This window comes from Chelonoidis abingdonii, chromosome 3 (genome assembly GCF_003597395.2).
Source record: "Chelonoidis abingdonii isolate Lonesome George chromosome 3, CheloAbing_2.0, whole genome shotgun sequence".
NCBI lineage: Eukaryota > Metazoa > Chordata > Testudines > Testudinidae > Chelonoidis > Chelonoidis abingdonii.
The window spans coordinates 72,921,458-72,937,011 of NC_133771.1; positions in this window are offsets into that span (position 1 = coordinate 72,921,458).

Below are 15,554 nucleotides of genomic sequence, written 5' to 3' on the forward strand. Positions count from 1 at the left end.
GATGTTCTCAATGGGAGCCCTTATTTCTGATATCTTGACTTCTAGAGGGTGCTGCACGGCCAATCACTTTACAAAAATTTTTGCCTGAAGAATGGCTCAGGAAGAAATGTTGTTGAATCCTTTAATTCAGGCTTTTGGTTGAATCTTAATTGACTCTGAGTGAATAAATGAATTTTTTAATTCATGTGTTTTAATATACTTGTTTTTAAGTGTATTTCATAGAGGTAATAAGTAATAACTGTGTATCTGCATTGCAGAATAAAGCAACATTTTCTGAAGAGGGCACTGTCTGGAGTGGTATAAAAGCCATGGAGAGATCACCATATGCAGCACTCTATTTGAGATGTGAGAAACTATCAGGGCCCATAACACTGGCTGTCTGATCTAGTGGCTGGAGCAGAGTCAGGGTCACAGTCACACTAAGGGTCAAAGGTCAGAAGTCATGCCAAGCTGGAATCAGGGTGAGGAACTAAGAACAAATCATCTTAACAGGAACAGGGATGAGGTATGGTAGAAGGAACCAGGCAAGGCAGCAAGGCCTTGGTCTCAGCAGTCTAGACAATGACAGGCCCAGCAACTAACTGCTCAGACAAGGGATAGGACAGGAACAGGAAGCTTTGTACCTGGTGGTGTCCAATCAGCAGTCTGCTGTTAGTCTCCTGACCATGCTGAGTCACAGGTGTAGCTTCTGGTGGTGGGGTATTTTTGTCCCTGGTAGTTCAGTGGTGCAGAGGATAAGGCTTCGCGCCAGCCCTATAGGCCTGGGTTTGAGAACTGGGGGGCCGGCAGAAATCTCCCTAGGGTCACTTGTGATCAGACTAACACGCCCTCCCCCCCACCTCACACTAGAGCAATGCTAACCTCTGGTTATATGGGACAAGCTTTTCAAAAAGCTCAGGGCCAGATTTTTAAGTGCTCAGCACCCACAAGAGGGGTCAGATTTTAAAAGTGCTCAGTATTTGGCATCTCCCACTGTGAAGCTGATGACTGGATTTTTCAAAAGTGCTCAATACCCAGGATGCTGAGTTCTTCTGATAATCTGCCCTATTTAGAGCATACGTATGTATTTGCTGGTTCTAGTTTCTTTAGTTCTGACCATGGAATTTGTATTACATTAGGACTGAAAATGCAACAACTTTGCTGTTTCGTAGGATAAGTGGGGGGAAATAAAAAGAATATAACCTAAATAAAATCATATATATGTTGATTTCTTTAACTTGTCCTATTAGAATAAGGTATACTCAAGGGAAGCAACTAATGTAAAACATATGCAGTAGAATCCTGGCTCTGCTGAAATCAATGGTAAAATTCCCATAGGTTTCAACGGAAGCATGATTTCACCTCTCAGGTATATTTTAGTTGAGAAAGAGTAGCGTTAATGGGAAGCCATTCACCATTACTGTCATCTGATCTCTCCAATGTTCACCTTTTGTTTCAAGTTAGAAGTGATATGGTAATAATAACTGGTTTTTTGTTAGCAGAAAGAGACAATACATTTGTTAAAGGCTAAATGTTAGGGCGAGTCTAATTTTTGTATCTGAACAAATAATTTATAGGACTCGGAAAAAAATCTGAGTCCTTAAAAACACTCACTTCAAAATGAAACATTCTTGGATTACAGGAGAGAAAAGGCCCATAATGTAGGTATATCTTTCACAGTCACTCAATAAGAATCAAAGATTATTGAAAGCACGTTAATGCCAGACTCTGCTATCTGTCTTTTAAAATACACAAGATCTCTTAGGACAATTCATTTAAATCACTTTGAAACACCCAAGACCCTGGTACTAAACTGGAAACAGAACAGTTTTATAAATCAGTCAGAGGGGCTCATTCTTTAAATGGTATGCTACATTACAAGAGGCCAAAGGCTCTCTATTTCATTATATATCAATGACAATAACTCAATTTAAGTGTATAATGACCCAAGTCAGCAGTCCATGGCAACAAAAATTTTACAGAAGCCTTATCTAATATGCTGACATGTTCGTCTCAAGAAGCCATTATAGACTCTTCAGTACACAAAACAATTGGTTTTAATCTTTAATACTGTTAAGCAGCAGGGGGCAGATAGGCATTTTAGCACAGCTTTGCTTTTTACACATAGTATTTAATATATTCAGAAGCTCCTAGACACAGAGTCTTGTGTCAATTTTTTTAGGAATTTAGTCATTAGAACATGATCTTTTAAAGTAAAGGTGTGATGTTTACATTCCCAGGACGTGCTTTTATAAGGGTTATACATCAGTGAAATATAAAGGCTGAGGATGGGTTTTGCATGGATTTTTTTCAGGAATAGCCTGGTTTCTAAGTATCCCCTGACATAAATTAAAGCAGTGGTAAAATGAATGGATTCCAGAAAAGCATTATAAAGAGACTCACTCTAACAGAAGCAAATGAAATTTCCTTCTCCTGTTTCTTTCATCAGTTTTATGTACTACACTTACAGTATAGAGGTAAGTGCTTATATCCAGAGGGTTGTAGTGTCCACTTATTGTATGAACTGGGATATTATTATGGGGCTAATATTGCAGAGGCATGGACAGCAACAGATGGAGAGACTGCCACAGGAAATCTGGAGTATTTACCTCTCAAACTCGGCAATTCAAAATTCAGCCATTCTGTCAAGTGCCATTTCTCAAGGATCCTTTTTTCAGTTTAGAGGTTAATCAAAGGGCACTCTGTGAATTTATCTTTGCATATTTGTTTGTGACGGTACAATGCCTTAATACATGGCCCTGCACTGGAAATGGTACAAACTAGTTTGCAAGGACAGATTAAAGCAAGATATTTGGGATCCATGCTTAATGGTCTGAGGGGCCTGACTCTGCAGTGAGAAACCAAGAATCTATCAGAGGTGGGGCAGAGGGGTTTACACTGTGGAATCCATGGAACGGAAACAGGGAGAAAGTGTCTGTCTGATAAGAGGAGCTGCAAAGAATTCATGTGAGGGATCAGGTGAAGAAGATCATGGAGTTTAGAGTTAAGGAGCTGAGTGGAAGAGTGTGTGTATGTGTTTGTGTGTGAGAGAAAGATAGATGTTTTGGAGATAACACTGATGTTTTGATGGATCCAGCCCCACTTAGTTTTAATTTATTGTGAGTACACTAATGCAAGGTGCTGCCTTTCCACAAGGGTCTCTACTCTCCAAAGGTGTAGGAGTCAAGGACAAAGCACAGGTATTGAACTCAAATTCCCATTGCAGAAGTGGATTATACTGCTAGCAGATCATTGGGCCCACTTAGATCTTGCTCTTTGGGAGTGGGAAGCTGTTTTTTATTACATACGCTAAAATTCCCAAGGACAAACCCTGTTAGTTGCTGGTTTTATTCTGAATTTTTAACATTTAACATTTTTTTCTTGCTCCCTTTTCTTATTAAGGGTAGCAGCAAAGCCTGGCACCCCTGAAGAGAAAGGAAAAGGTTTATCACCATCTTTGACTGTGCCAAGCCTTTTGCTGATAGGAAGCTGTTAACTATCATGCTGTGAAGGCTTGAACTAATCCTGCCTCACTAAGGGCATGGCTATACTTGTGAGTTAGAGTGCATTAAATCAGCCCAGTGAGCTCTAACTCATGACGCATCCACACTGGCAAGGCACATAGAAAGCTCTGACTCCGTGGCTGGAGTGCTCCCGGTATTCCACCTCAATGAGTGGAATAATGTTTGATGCACCCTTGCTGGAGTGCTGGGGCATCAGTGTGCAGCGGCGGCTCCAGGCACCAACGCTCCAAGCGCGTGCCTGGGGCAGCAGTCAGGCAGCCTTCGGCGGCTTGCCTGCGGGAGGTCTGCCGGTCCCACGGATTCGGCAGCAATTTGGTGGCGGGTACGCCGAAGCCGTGCGACTGGCGGACCTCCCGCAGGCAAGCTACCGAACGCAGCCTGCCTGCCGTGTTTGGGGCAGCAAAAAAGCTAGAGCCGCTCCTGCCAGTGTGGATGATCTGGTCTGTTAATGCACTCTGATTGGCGTCCAGAAGTGTCCCACAATGCCTGTTCTTGCCACTCTGGTCATCAGTTTGAACTTTACTGCCCTGCTCTCAGGTGACCAACCATCAGACTCGTCCTTTAAATTCTCTGGGAATTTTGAAAATCTTCTTCCTGTTTGCTCAGACAGGCGTGGAGTGCTCTCAGCAAATCTTGCCAGGTGACCATGCCTCCACGTGGCAGCTGATCCCCAGTATGGAGCAATGGCAAGGTGCTGGACCTCATCAGTGTTTGCTGGGAGGAAGCTGTCCAGTCCCAGCTGTGCTCCAGCCATAGGAATTATGATACCTTTTGGGCAGATATCAAGGGACATGATGGAAAGGGGCTATAACCAGGATGCACTGCAGTGCAGGGTTAAAGTGAAGGAACTGCGGAATGCCTACCTCAAAGCCCGCGAGGCAAACACCCACTCCTGTGCTGCCCCTACAACCTGCCATTTTTACAAAGAGCTGGACGCAATACTTGGGGACGACCTCACCTCCACTCCGAGTACCACCATGGACACTTCAGAGCCCAGTCCGACAGGGCAGGAGGAGAAGGAAGAGGAGCAAAGTGGGAGTGAGGGTGCTGAGGAGGAGGAAGACACCCCTGACATCCCTAGATGCATGTAGCCAGGAGCGGTTCTCAAACCAGGAGGAAGGTAGCCAGTCATGGCAGCCGGTGCTTGGGGAAGGACAAATACCAGAGGAGGTGCCCAGTAAGTGGCTTTTATTTTGGGAAGGAAGTTATTCATTGCGGGCTCTTGGGTCAGGGAGGGTTAGGGTTGCATGCTTGCCTAGATGCAGAATAGGGTGTTGATGTGCTCTCTCACATCATGGTAATCGGCCTCAGTGATCTCTTCAAAGGTCTCAGCCAGAACTTGGGCAATGTGCTTGCGCAGGTTTCATGGGAGAGCCACTGTGGTCTTTATTCCAGTCAGGCTAACATGTCCGTGCCACTGTGTCGTGAGGCAAGCTGCATATGGGCCAGGACAGAAGCCACAGTGTAGTAGAAGACCCTCCCTTGCTTCCCATGTCACCCTCAGCAGCGAGATATCTTCCAGGACGAACTCCTGTGGAAAATGTGGGGACATTGTTCAGTATAGGGGCCCTCCTGCAGCTGTTGTCTCTCCCCAAGGCACAGAAATCCAGAGGACAGTACAGCCATGAAAGGATCAGTCCCTCTTGATCATGTGCTCACTCACCATTTTGGGGCTCCTGGGGGTTATGTACACTTGCTTTGGGATGGGCAAATTATGCTATTGTGCAGATTGTGCTTGCCCTCCTTAAGTGCAGGGGAATCATTGCTCTGTCTGGTGTGAACAATGCTGCCTCTGTTAAGTGTTGCATTTTGCCTTTACAGATGGAACCTTGAGATCTCAGCCGTCTGTGTTATCACTGGGCAAGAGGCTGCAAAGAATCAGGAAGAGCCCATGTAGAAGCAAAGAGGACATGCTGCATGAAGTCATACAGCACTCCCTTAATGAAAATCAAAAATTGCAGGAGTGGCAGAAGAGTGAAAGGAGGGTCCACTAGCAGAATGCAGGTCGCTGGCACCAAAGCACGGAGCAGCTGATAAGCATCATGGAGCACCAAGCAGACTCGATCCAGGCGCTTGTAGCCATGCAGGTGGAGCACTACCACATCCGCATCCCCCTGGAGCCCTTGTCCCAAAACTCTTTCCCTTGTGCCCCCATGTCACCTCCAACCCACTTTCCCCAACATCCGGGTTCTTATCACCATCAGCTGCCTCCAGCACCTGTAGCTTTACCACCCAGCCCTGAAAACTATGACCCTTATCCAGTGATGACCTGCCAGAATGTTAATAACTGGTTCCCTGCTGGATCTTCAATGGGACTTCGGTGGCCAGTCCTTCACTCGCTCCTGATTTTCGGTGGCACTTCGGCGGCGGGTCCTTCAGCGCCACCGAAGACCCGAAGCGAGTGAATGACCTACTGCCGAAGTGCCGCCGATGAGATGGTAGGGAACTGGTTATTAAGCACTGCCCAGTGAGTACAAGCCCAAGACCCCCCACCCTAACTGTTCCCCAGGGCCCCACCCCTTACCCAACTCACCCCACTTCCTGTCCCCTGACTGCCCCGACCCTAACCACCACCACCCCGACAGACCCCCGGAACTCCCAAGCCTACCCAACCCTCCCCAGTTTCCCATTCCCTGACCTCCCTCTCCAACCAGCTCCCTGCTCCTTATCCAACCCCTCCTCCCAGGCCTGGCCTGGCCCCTTACCATGCTGCTCAGGGCACAGTGTATGGAAGCCACATGGCCTGCTGGAGCTCGCAGCCCCACCCCCTTACCATGCCGCTCAAAGCAGCAGAAGTGGTTCAGAGTGCTGGCACCAGGCTCCGTGAGAGGGGGGAAGGTGGGGAAGGGCCTGGGGGAGACTCCTGAGCGAGGAGCTCAGGCAGGCCAGACAGGATGGTCCCGCGAGCTGGATGTGGCCCACAGGCCAGGGTTTGCCCACCCCTTGAACAACCAGTTCTAAACCAGCTTCTAAATGTGACAACTGGTTCATGCAAACTGGTGCAAACTGGCTCCAGCTCACCACTGACCTTATTCACTGCACTGAACCCTCATCACCATGCAGTATAGCCATCCTGAAGTGCAGCACGCATTTCACAGCACTCCAGACAGGAAGGCTGAGTATGACAATAGGACATACGCAAATCTATGGTTGTACAATTCCCCACCCCACCCTCTTGCCCTTTCTGTTTCCCAAGCAGTTGTGTTTCTTTTCATTAAACGCATTTTATTTTCAATAAACAGATTTTTTTTGCTTTGAAAACATTCTTTGTTATTGCATAAAATAAAAGATACCTTAGGAAAGCAACAGGCACTGCAAGTCAATGTATCATACGTAGCAAACACAGATTCCTATTCACATTGGAACCACTGCACTTGACATTACTGGTGGCTTTCAGCCTCAGATTGCTCCCTCAGGCCATCCCTAATCCTTGCAGCCCCATGCTGGGCCCCTCTAATAGCCCTGCTCTTTGGCTGTTCAAATTCAGCCTCCAGGTGTTGAAGCTATGAGTTCCATGCCTGAGTAAACCTTTCACCCTTCCCTTCATGAATGTTATGGAGGGTACAGCACACGGATATAACTGTGGGGATGCTGTGATCGGCCAGGTCCAGCTTCCCATACAGAGAGTGCCAGTGGCCCTATAAACAGCCAAAAGCACACTCCACAGTCATTCTGCACCTACTCAGCCTGTTGTTGAACTGCTCCTTGTTGCTGTCAGGGCTCCCTGTGTAGGGTTTTATAAGCCACGGCATTAAAGGGTAAGTGGGGTCTCCCAGGATCACAATGGGCATTTTAACTTCACCTGCGGTGATCTTCTGGTCTGGGAACAAAGTCCCGACTTGAAGCTTCCTGAGCAGGCCAGTGTTCCAAAAGATCTGTGCGTCATGCACCTTTCTGGGCCAGCCTCCGTTAATGTCAATGAAACACCCATGGTGATCCACAATACCCCTTCCGATTAACGTACTGGAGGCTAGGTCGGCTGGTGCCAGAATTGGAATATGTGTCCCATCTATTGCCCCTCTGCAGTTAGGGAAACACATTTGTGCAAAGCCAGACACAATGTCATGCATGTTACCCAGAGTCATGGTTCTTCTGAGCAGGATGTGAATAACGGCCATGCAAACTTGTATCAACACAATTCCAGCACTCAACTTCCCCATTCCAAACTGGTTAGTGACCGATTGATAGCTGTCTGGAGTTGCCAGCTTCCAGCTTGCAATAGCCACCTGCTTCTCCACCATCAGGGCAGCTCTCAATCTCGTGTCCTTTTGCTGCAGAGTGGGGGCAAGCTCATCACACAGTTCCATGAAAGTGGATTTTCTCATCCGAAAGTTCTGCAGCCACTGCTCATCATCCCAGACTTGCATGATGATGTGATCCCACCACTCAGTGCTTGTTTCCCAAGCCCAAAAGTGCCATTCTACAGTGGTGAGCATGTCCATGAATGCCACAAGCAATCTCATGTCATATGCGTTACTCGAGTCGATATCATCGTCGGAGTCCTCATTGTCACTTTGGATCTTAAGGAATAACTCGACTGCCAAACCTGATGTGCTGGCGAGACTCGTCAGCATATTCCTCAGCAGTTCAGGCTCCATTCCTACAGACCGAAAGGGAAGACAGAGCACTCAATACAAAAAATGTTGAAAGATGGCACTAATTGTGGATGGAAGCAGAGGGATTGCTGGGAAGTGAACCGATGCATCACAGGGCGTTGGGACAGGACCCAGAATGCACAGCACCCCCTGACCCTTTCCCACAAGCCACAGAATGGGATGAGGTGCTCTGTGGGATAGCTGCCCACAATGCACTGCTTCCAATGCTGCTGCAAGTACCACAAATGTGGCCACATCAGTGTGCTTGCAGCTGTCAGTGTGGACAGACTGCAGCACTTTCCCTACTGCTCTCTATGAAGGCTGGTTTAACTCAAAGCATGCTACATTTGCAAGTGTAGCCATCCCCTAAGAAAACTTTGGTAGATTCAACATCTCTTTATTTTCCTCCCAGTAGTTATTGTGTCACAAAATGATTTTGTTGAAGTTATGGGTTAAGAAAAAAGTCCCATTAAAGTAAGCCTTATCGATCTTATTGCAGGAGGTCTTATCACTGCTGGCATGATATGAAGCTACCAAATGGCTTTTTACCAGTCAATGGAAATGTTAGTGCATTAAAATGGTCTTAGAAAATAAATGCTCTTAGAAAATAAATCTATCATGGAATAAAATTATAGAGTCAAACAACTTGATGATGTTTATTCCTTTTAAAATTAATTTACTACATACCTCACAGCCTATACATTTGGATTTCAGGGGCTTATCTCAAATATGAACAAAAAAAAGCTAATTTCATATTGTGCTAAAAACATAGTATGTCTTTGTTAGTACAAGGGTAAGCATATTGGAGTTCTCCAAGGTTGTTTTATACCATATGGCATGCTCTCTCTCATGCATTACAATGTATTTCAAGGGTCTTATTTTTGTAGCCATTTCTTTATTTAAATAGGATTTAAACATTTTCAGCTAATATTTTATTTTCTCCTCAGATTCCCTGAGAAAGCTGTATCTCTTTTAGCTTGTTTTGCAATATCATCTGTGCACACACTATACTACAGACTACAAGACCTTTATCCTGAAGCTCGTTCTGGGTGGGCTCTGGGGTCCACTGAAATGGAACCATTTGAAGGATCGGGGTCCAAGTTTGCAATGTCTATTGAGATAAATCTTGGAGAAGATTAAATGATCATATAATGATGATTAAACACCAAAGTCGGTCTCTAATAAAAAAATGAGATATGACCTAATTACTATAGTTTGCCAGTAAAAGATTGATTCATTTATCATTTTGCTCTTCATGATGGCTAAAGTTTTTACAAAGAGGAACTTTTAAACTCTGTGCAAAGTTTAAAGTCTGTTCAGCTGCGTAATGGAGTTTACAAACTCCACATTGAGGCTAAGGGAGTGGTGGAGCAGTACTGGGCCAAGAAGGTGCCCATGCCTTAAGAGCTGCAGAGCATGCTTCAAATAGATGACCTGCTTAAAAGGGTCCACTTGAACAGTCAAGTGGAGTGGAGACTGGACTTGACTGGACTGGACTGTCTGCAGGAAAACAATAGCTTCTGGGATGCAATGATCTACAAGGGAAGGGTCTAGACTGTGGGAAAGAGCTGATCAGGAGGCCAGGGGTCTGTCCACCTTCCCATCTCCCCATTTTTTCTCAGATAAGGGGCAACACCTGGACACTGGAAGTGAGCTGGGAAGCCCTGGGGGATTATCTGAATTGCTGAGACTGTGAACAACCCTCAGTTTAGAAGGAAGCAGAATGCTGGGACCACGCCCCAAACAGAAGAGAGAACAGGGGACGTAGGAAGTGGCCCAGGGAAGGCTGGTCTGGTGTATCAGCTGAGAGGGGTCTGAGACTATCCTAACCTTTTCCCTTAGGCCTGTACAAGGACCCGATGGAGAGGAAGGGCTTGGCTGCCCCTATCCTTCCCTTCTTCTGCAGTTGACTGAGACAACTCAGGGAGCATAAGAGAATGACAGAGGGTAACTTGGCCACCAGGTCCTCAGATTGTTTGGTAAGGCCATCCCAAGTCTCTGGAAGAGTGTTGAATCTCCACTAGGCCTGCTGGCCCCAAGTGAAGCCCAGTACAAGCAGTCATGAGAATTGCAATGGGTGCCAGTTTTTCACTGACTCCTCAGACTGTCAAGACTCCATGTCCATGATGCCTACACTTGATTCATATAGCTACAGTGCTGGATGTCCTGTAGAGCTGAGACTTTGACCTTCAACAGCATTTTCCCTGTATGCTTTGAAAAGTCCTTTGTGCTTACACAAAGAGGGTGGCTTCCTGTGGTGACATGAATGAGTCCACTGAGTTTGATCACATAGTGTCCTTGTTTCCCCACTTAATGCATTTCATTTCTTTTGTTAAGGATGGAATTGAATTAGTCTTTCAAAACTCTAAGAAAAGAGAATCACAGCAGTCAGAAATGGAAAAGGCTTACTGTGACATCTGTTCAATTCGTTAGGGTCTAGTCTAGGATCATTCTCTAGTATATTTTCTCAAGTTCTTTATTGGAGTTTATTTTTAACTGAATCAAACAACATGACTTTCATTATTTTCCTTAGTGATTTTTCCACATCTAATAAATGTTCCTGAACATTTTTCCTGATAGTCCCTTGCTGAGTTTCTTCCTTTTTATGCCCTTATAGGTCACTATAAATTCCTCTTTCCTCCTCCTTTGTTTAAGATTCTCTACTGTCTTGCTCTTTGTGCAGTCATTGATACTTGTGCTACTCCTGGAGGAATTCTGTGCCAAAAAATTAAAAATTCTGTGCACAATATTTTAAAATTCTGCTTATTTTATTTGTCAAAATAACACAATATAATCACACCAGTTTTAATTATTTTGGTAATTTATTTCAAAATACCTGTTAGCAAGTATGTCTGTAACAATAGAGACAACAAAAACGTTTTCCCCCAGGAATAGAGAGTTAAAGAAACCCCTATGACAACCCAGCTCCTGTTTCTCTGTTATACTTTTGTTGGGCACCTCAGTCTGGGTGTGTCACATGTGCCAGCTGGGCACATGTTGGGGGAAAAACTCTGTCCCTTCGGTCTCAGACACCAACACTCCCCGTCTCCAGAGTCCAGTCACCCCCCCAGCCCAGACATGTGAACCCCCCTAACCTCCATAATCCAGCTGAAAAGCTCAGAAACCAGCATCCTCTATCCCCCCGGAGACAGAAACAGTCTGATGATGGGTCCCAGGCTTGTACAGAGTTTCCTGCATGCTGCCTCTTTCCTCCAGGACGTGCTGGGAACCACAGCTGCCTGGAACCCTCCAGCCCCCACTCACCCCAGGCAGTGTCCTGTATCTGCAAGCAGGAGAGTTAGGTTTTGCTGGGTCCAGCAGTCCCTAATGGCAGTCAACGACTCTGGAACACCAGTTCTAAGGGAAAAAATAAAATTCTGTGCAGAACTTTAATTCTGCACAATTTCTGCATTGTGCAGTGCTGCAGTATTCCCCCAGGAATACTGTGCAAAGAGTAAATCAGAATTCTACACTCATTTTACACAAGTATAAATGACTACACAAGCTGCAAGGTAGAGGAGAGCAGGGCCCAAAGGATTTATATTCTGTGAAGACTTGTTGATAGATGGTGTATTCTCCTCACCAGGTACAGAAGTTTCTTGCTTTGCAGGAGGTGAGGTAGGATCATTTGAGATAAATCAGAGCTTGTCAGAGAAACTTAAGAAACAGAAGGTTAAGGGATAACTTGATCAGAGTCTATAAATACCAACACAGAAAACAAATGCGGATTGAAAATGGGTTCTTAAGTCTAGCAGACAAAGGAATCACATAATCCAATGTACATTTTTAACTGTGAGAGTAATGAACCATTGGTAGAACTTACTAATGGTTGTGGTGGGTTCTTCATCACTGGCAATTTTTAAATCAAGACTGAATGTTTTTCTAAAAGAGATGCTCATGTTCAAACAGGAATTATTTTGGGGAAGTTCTGTGGCCTGTGTTATGCAGGAGGTCAGACTAGATGACCACAATGGTCCTTTCTGGCTTTAAAATCTATGAAAAGCTGAGTTTCCTTGACTACATCCTACACCTATGAAGTTTAGCTTTTTATTTTTCACAAGTAAAAGAATGACCAAAGGGGTGATTTTGAAATCAGGCAGAAGCAGGGGAAGAGGAGGAAAATGCAATAGTGATTAATATTGAACATGAAGGTTCCCACTCCAGATGGTAGGACACTCTTATGAAATCCAGCTACAGCAATCCCGCCATCAAGTTTAGAATACTGCTCAGCCAAATACTGAAGCCAGTTATACTGCTTTCATTTGCTTCCACAGAGCAACAAGAATGATTAAAGGTCTTGAGAACATGACCTACGAAGGAAGGCTGAAAGAATTGGGTTTGTTTAGTTTGGAAAAGAGAAGATTGAGAGGGGACATGATAGCAGTTTTCAGGTATCTAAAAGGGTGTCATCAGGAGGAGGGAGAAAACTTTAAGAGTAGGTTAGATAAATGTCTATCAGGGATGGTCTAGACAGTATTTGGTCCTGCCATGAGGGCAGGGGACTGGACTCGATGACCTCTGTAGGTCCCTTCCAGTCCTAGAGTCTATGAATCTATGAATCTACGAAAATAAAGGCCACTGATCCTGTTTGCTCACTTGACGGTTAAAGAAACTGAATGAGATAAATGACAGGCGGTAGTTGTGGACACTAAAATTTCTCAGTAAAGGTAGAATTCTGATCCGAAATTTATTAGGACACTTTATTTATTGCTTTTATAGCCCCTGAAACCTTCAATAAAAATATGTTTACTGCTGCCTCTGCTGATGAACGCAGATTTAAAAAAAAAAAAAGAATTGTGCAATGTTTTTCTCTGTATTTCTCCTTTGTATTTTATTACTATTGAATGTAAACAAGGATGAATGTAAGAACAGGTAAAATGAAAGGGACCATACAGAGATGTTGGGCTGCAAGTTTGCCATTACTTAAAAGAGCTAAGATGATATTTTGACAAAGTTTGTAGCATGAGTGGGTTAGGTTTTATTAGTCTGTAATTAGCAAAAAGTGTACCATGAAGGTACAGAAGTTCAAATTATACAAGTCCTTGGACAGCCCAGTTTTCCCAACTAGGCTTGGCTTCCTCTTCCCTAGACTCTATTGTCCTCTTAGGAGTGGGAGATAGCCTAATGACCTGCTTCTCCTGCCACCATTTGGAAGATCTCTTCTTCAGGGTCAAGCTGTCTGGTTTCTCGTTGTCACCCTAGTTGTCCCCCCTGACATTTTTTGGAGCAGAAACCAGTAGTCCAGTGCTCTTATCACTTATAATTGACTTTTGAACATTGAATTTACACCCCATAAAGCACCTGAAGATTGTACAATCCCAACCACACCAGGGACCTCCGTCCCCATCCTCTCTCACATGCAGGATTCTATGACCCTGCAATACACTCTTGTGCTGAAATTTTAGAGTACCTTTTAAGGCCCTGGCTTTGTAAAGAGAATGTTGTGGGCCAACCCCTGTGCCCACATGGAGCCCCATTAGATTCAGTGGTCTGCCTACATGGGTTTCTTTGCAGGATTGGGGATTGATTTGTACATGGCAAGAATAGCACAGCAGTTATTGAGTTCCCTGAAGAAATACAGAAAAGATAATCAACTCAGAGAGGAGGGGTAGAAAGAAGTGAGTAGGGAGTTCTTACATGCTGGCGATATGGCTCATATAGGCCATTGCATTAGGGGGCCTGTTTCATGTACCACATGCTGGGAAAAAACATGGAAGGACTCCTTTCTTATGAAACTAAACTGGCTTTTTATTAAAGCAATTATTTATAAAGCTTCTCCAAACACAGCTTAATTTTCCTAACCATTTGTCCACAACTAAATTCCTTGTGTCTGCTCCAAACTCCTGCTTCCTGTAACCTATGCTCATCTCTCCAGATTCCATGCAGGTTGCTACAGTTCAAATTAGGGCAGTCCTATATGGAGACTTACCCTATATTAGGGGCTGGGCTAGCTCCTGGTTATTGGAGGGACACACCAGCTTCCCTCTTCTCTCCTCACCAGCCCTAATGAAGCCACAGAGAAGAGTTCCCTTGGTTTCAAGGCTTGTGTAACATCTACTGGAACACTTTGTGACAAAAAAACTTGCATATTCACAGAGTAGCTTATTTTCAGCCGCTTCAAATTTAACGTACCTAAAGGGGTGATTTGCCACATTATAGACTATTAAAGAAACAACCTGCTGATACTTTGCTTGTGAAATTGAGCGCTCGGTTGGATGCACAGCTATCTAAGCAAAATTTCCTGTTTCTAATTGCACTATTCACTTCAGTTACTCTGAGAGTAATATTTGGATTCGGCTGAACATGCAGCTTACCTCCATGTTGAAAACACATTCTTCGATAATTTAGCCCAGTATGTATTTATTTTCTGGGGTTTATAACAGATAGATCCTTAACTCCAACAATGCTAGTGAAGACTGAAGAAGAGGATTTTCTCAGGACTCTGGAACGCCAAACAGTTCATGTGAAAGGCTGCATCGATAATCTGATATAAGGAGCCATTTTTATAATTAGTTAGTCACAAGTTTCAAATAAGAGAGGTGAAAATATTTTAGGCTTTTTTTGCTTATTGTTTGAAAACTATGAAGTCAAAGGGGTTGACACTTCAGAGAAACTCAGCAGAAAAAAGTCTTTTTAAGTGTCTTCTGTATCTGGACTTAGAGCCCTTTCTCACCATATACATTTTCCCTTTCATATAAAAAAACAATATTGCTAGCAAAAAATAGTGCTAATATTTTATGTTATGACCCTTAGCTTCTGGGTAAGCCTTTCTGGATACCATAAAACTGCCTGAAAGAAAGTATATTAACTCCAAGTGCATGTGTACTTTTTCTTATAATTACCAAGGGATGCCACCCTCCCCGCCTGCTTAATGGGAAGAGCAAGGGAGAGAGCAGCTGCAGCTACCAGCAATGACTGCACAAGGGTAGTAGATGCTGTGTCAGGCCCCGCTTTTAATTCACCCCACGCCTCTGCTGATGTGCACAGGAGTGGCCAGTGTTTATGGCTGCTTTTTGCTACTTGAGTGGTGCAGAGCAGCCAGAGCCCACCAGTGAAACTGGTCAATATTATTTTTATAGCATGAAATTCTATCCCTATAGAAGTCAATGGGATATTTGCTGTTGACTCCAGTGGGGCCAGGATTTCACCCATAGGGCCTTCAATCTAATCTGAGAAATGCAGACAGACATCACATGAAAAATCCCTGTGCTGCACTTGTTTACATACACTGAGCCCAATTCTCCACTGCCTTAAACTTTGAGCTTCATTCTCCATTATGGATGAGGGCAGGCTGTTGGGGATCTGGCCAGGACTCCCTGATTCTCAGCCATCTGGTTTTGGCACAGGTTAAAGCTGTAGGAGAGTATCTTTAATTTATGTTACTCAGGGACCTTGAGTCTAGCCAACATGACCCCTCTCTCCTGCCTTCTTCTCTCCTCCTTTGGATCCCCTCCTG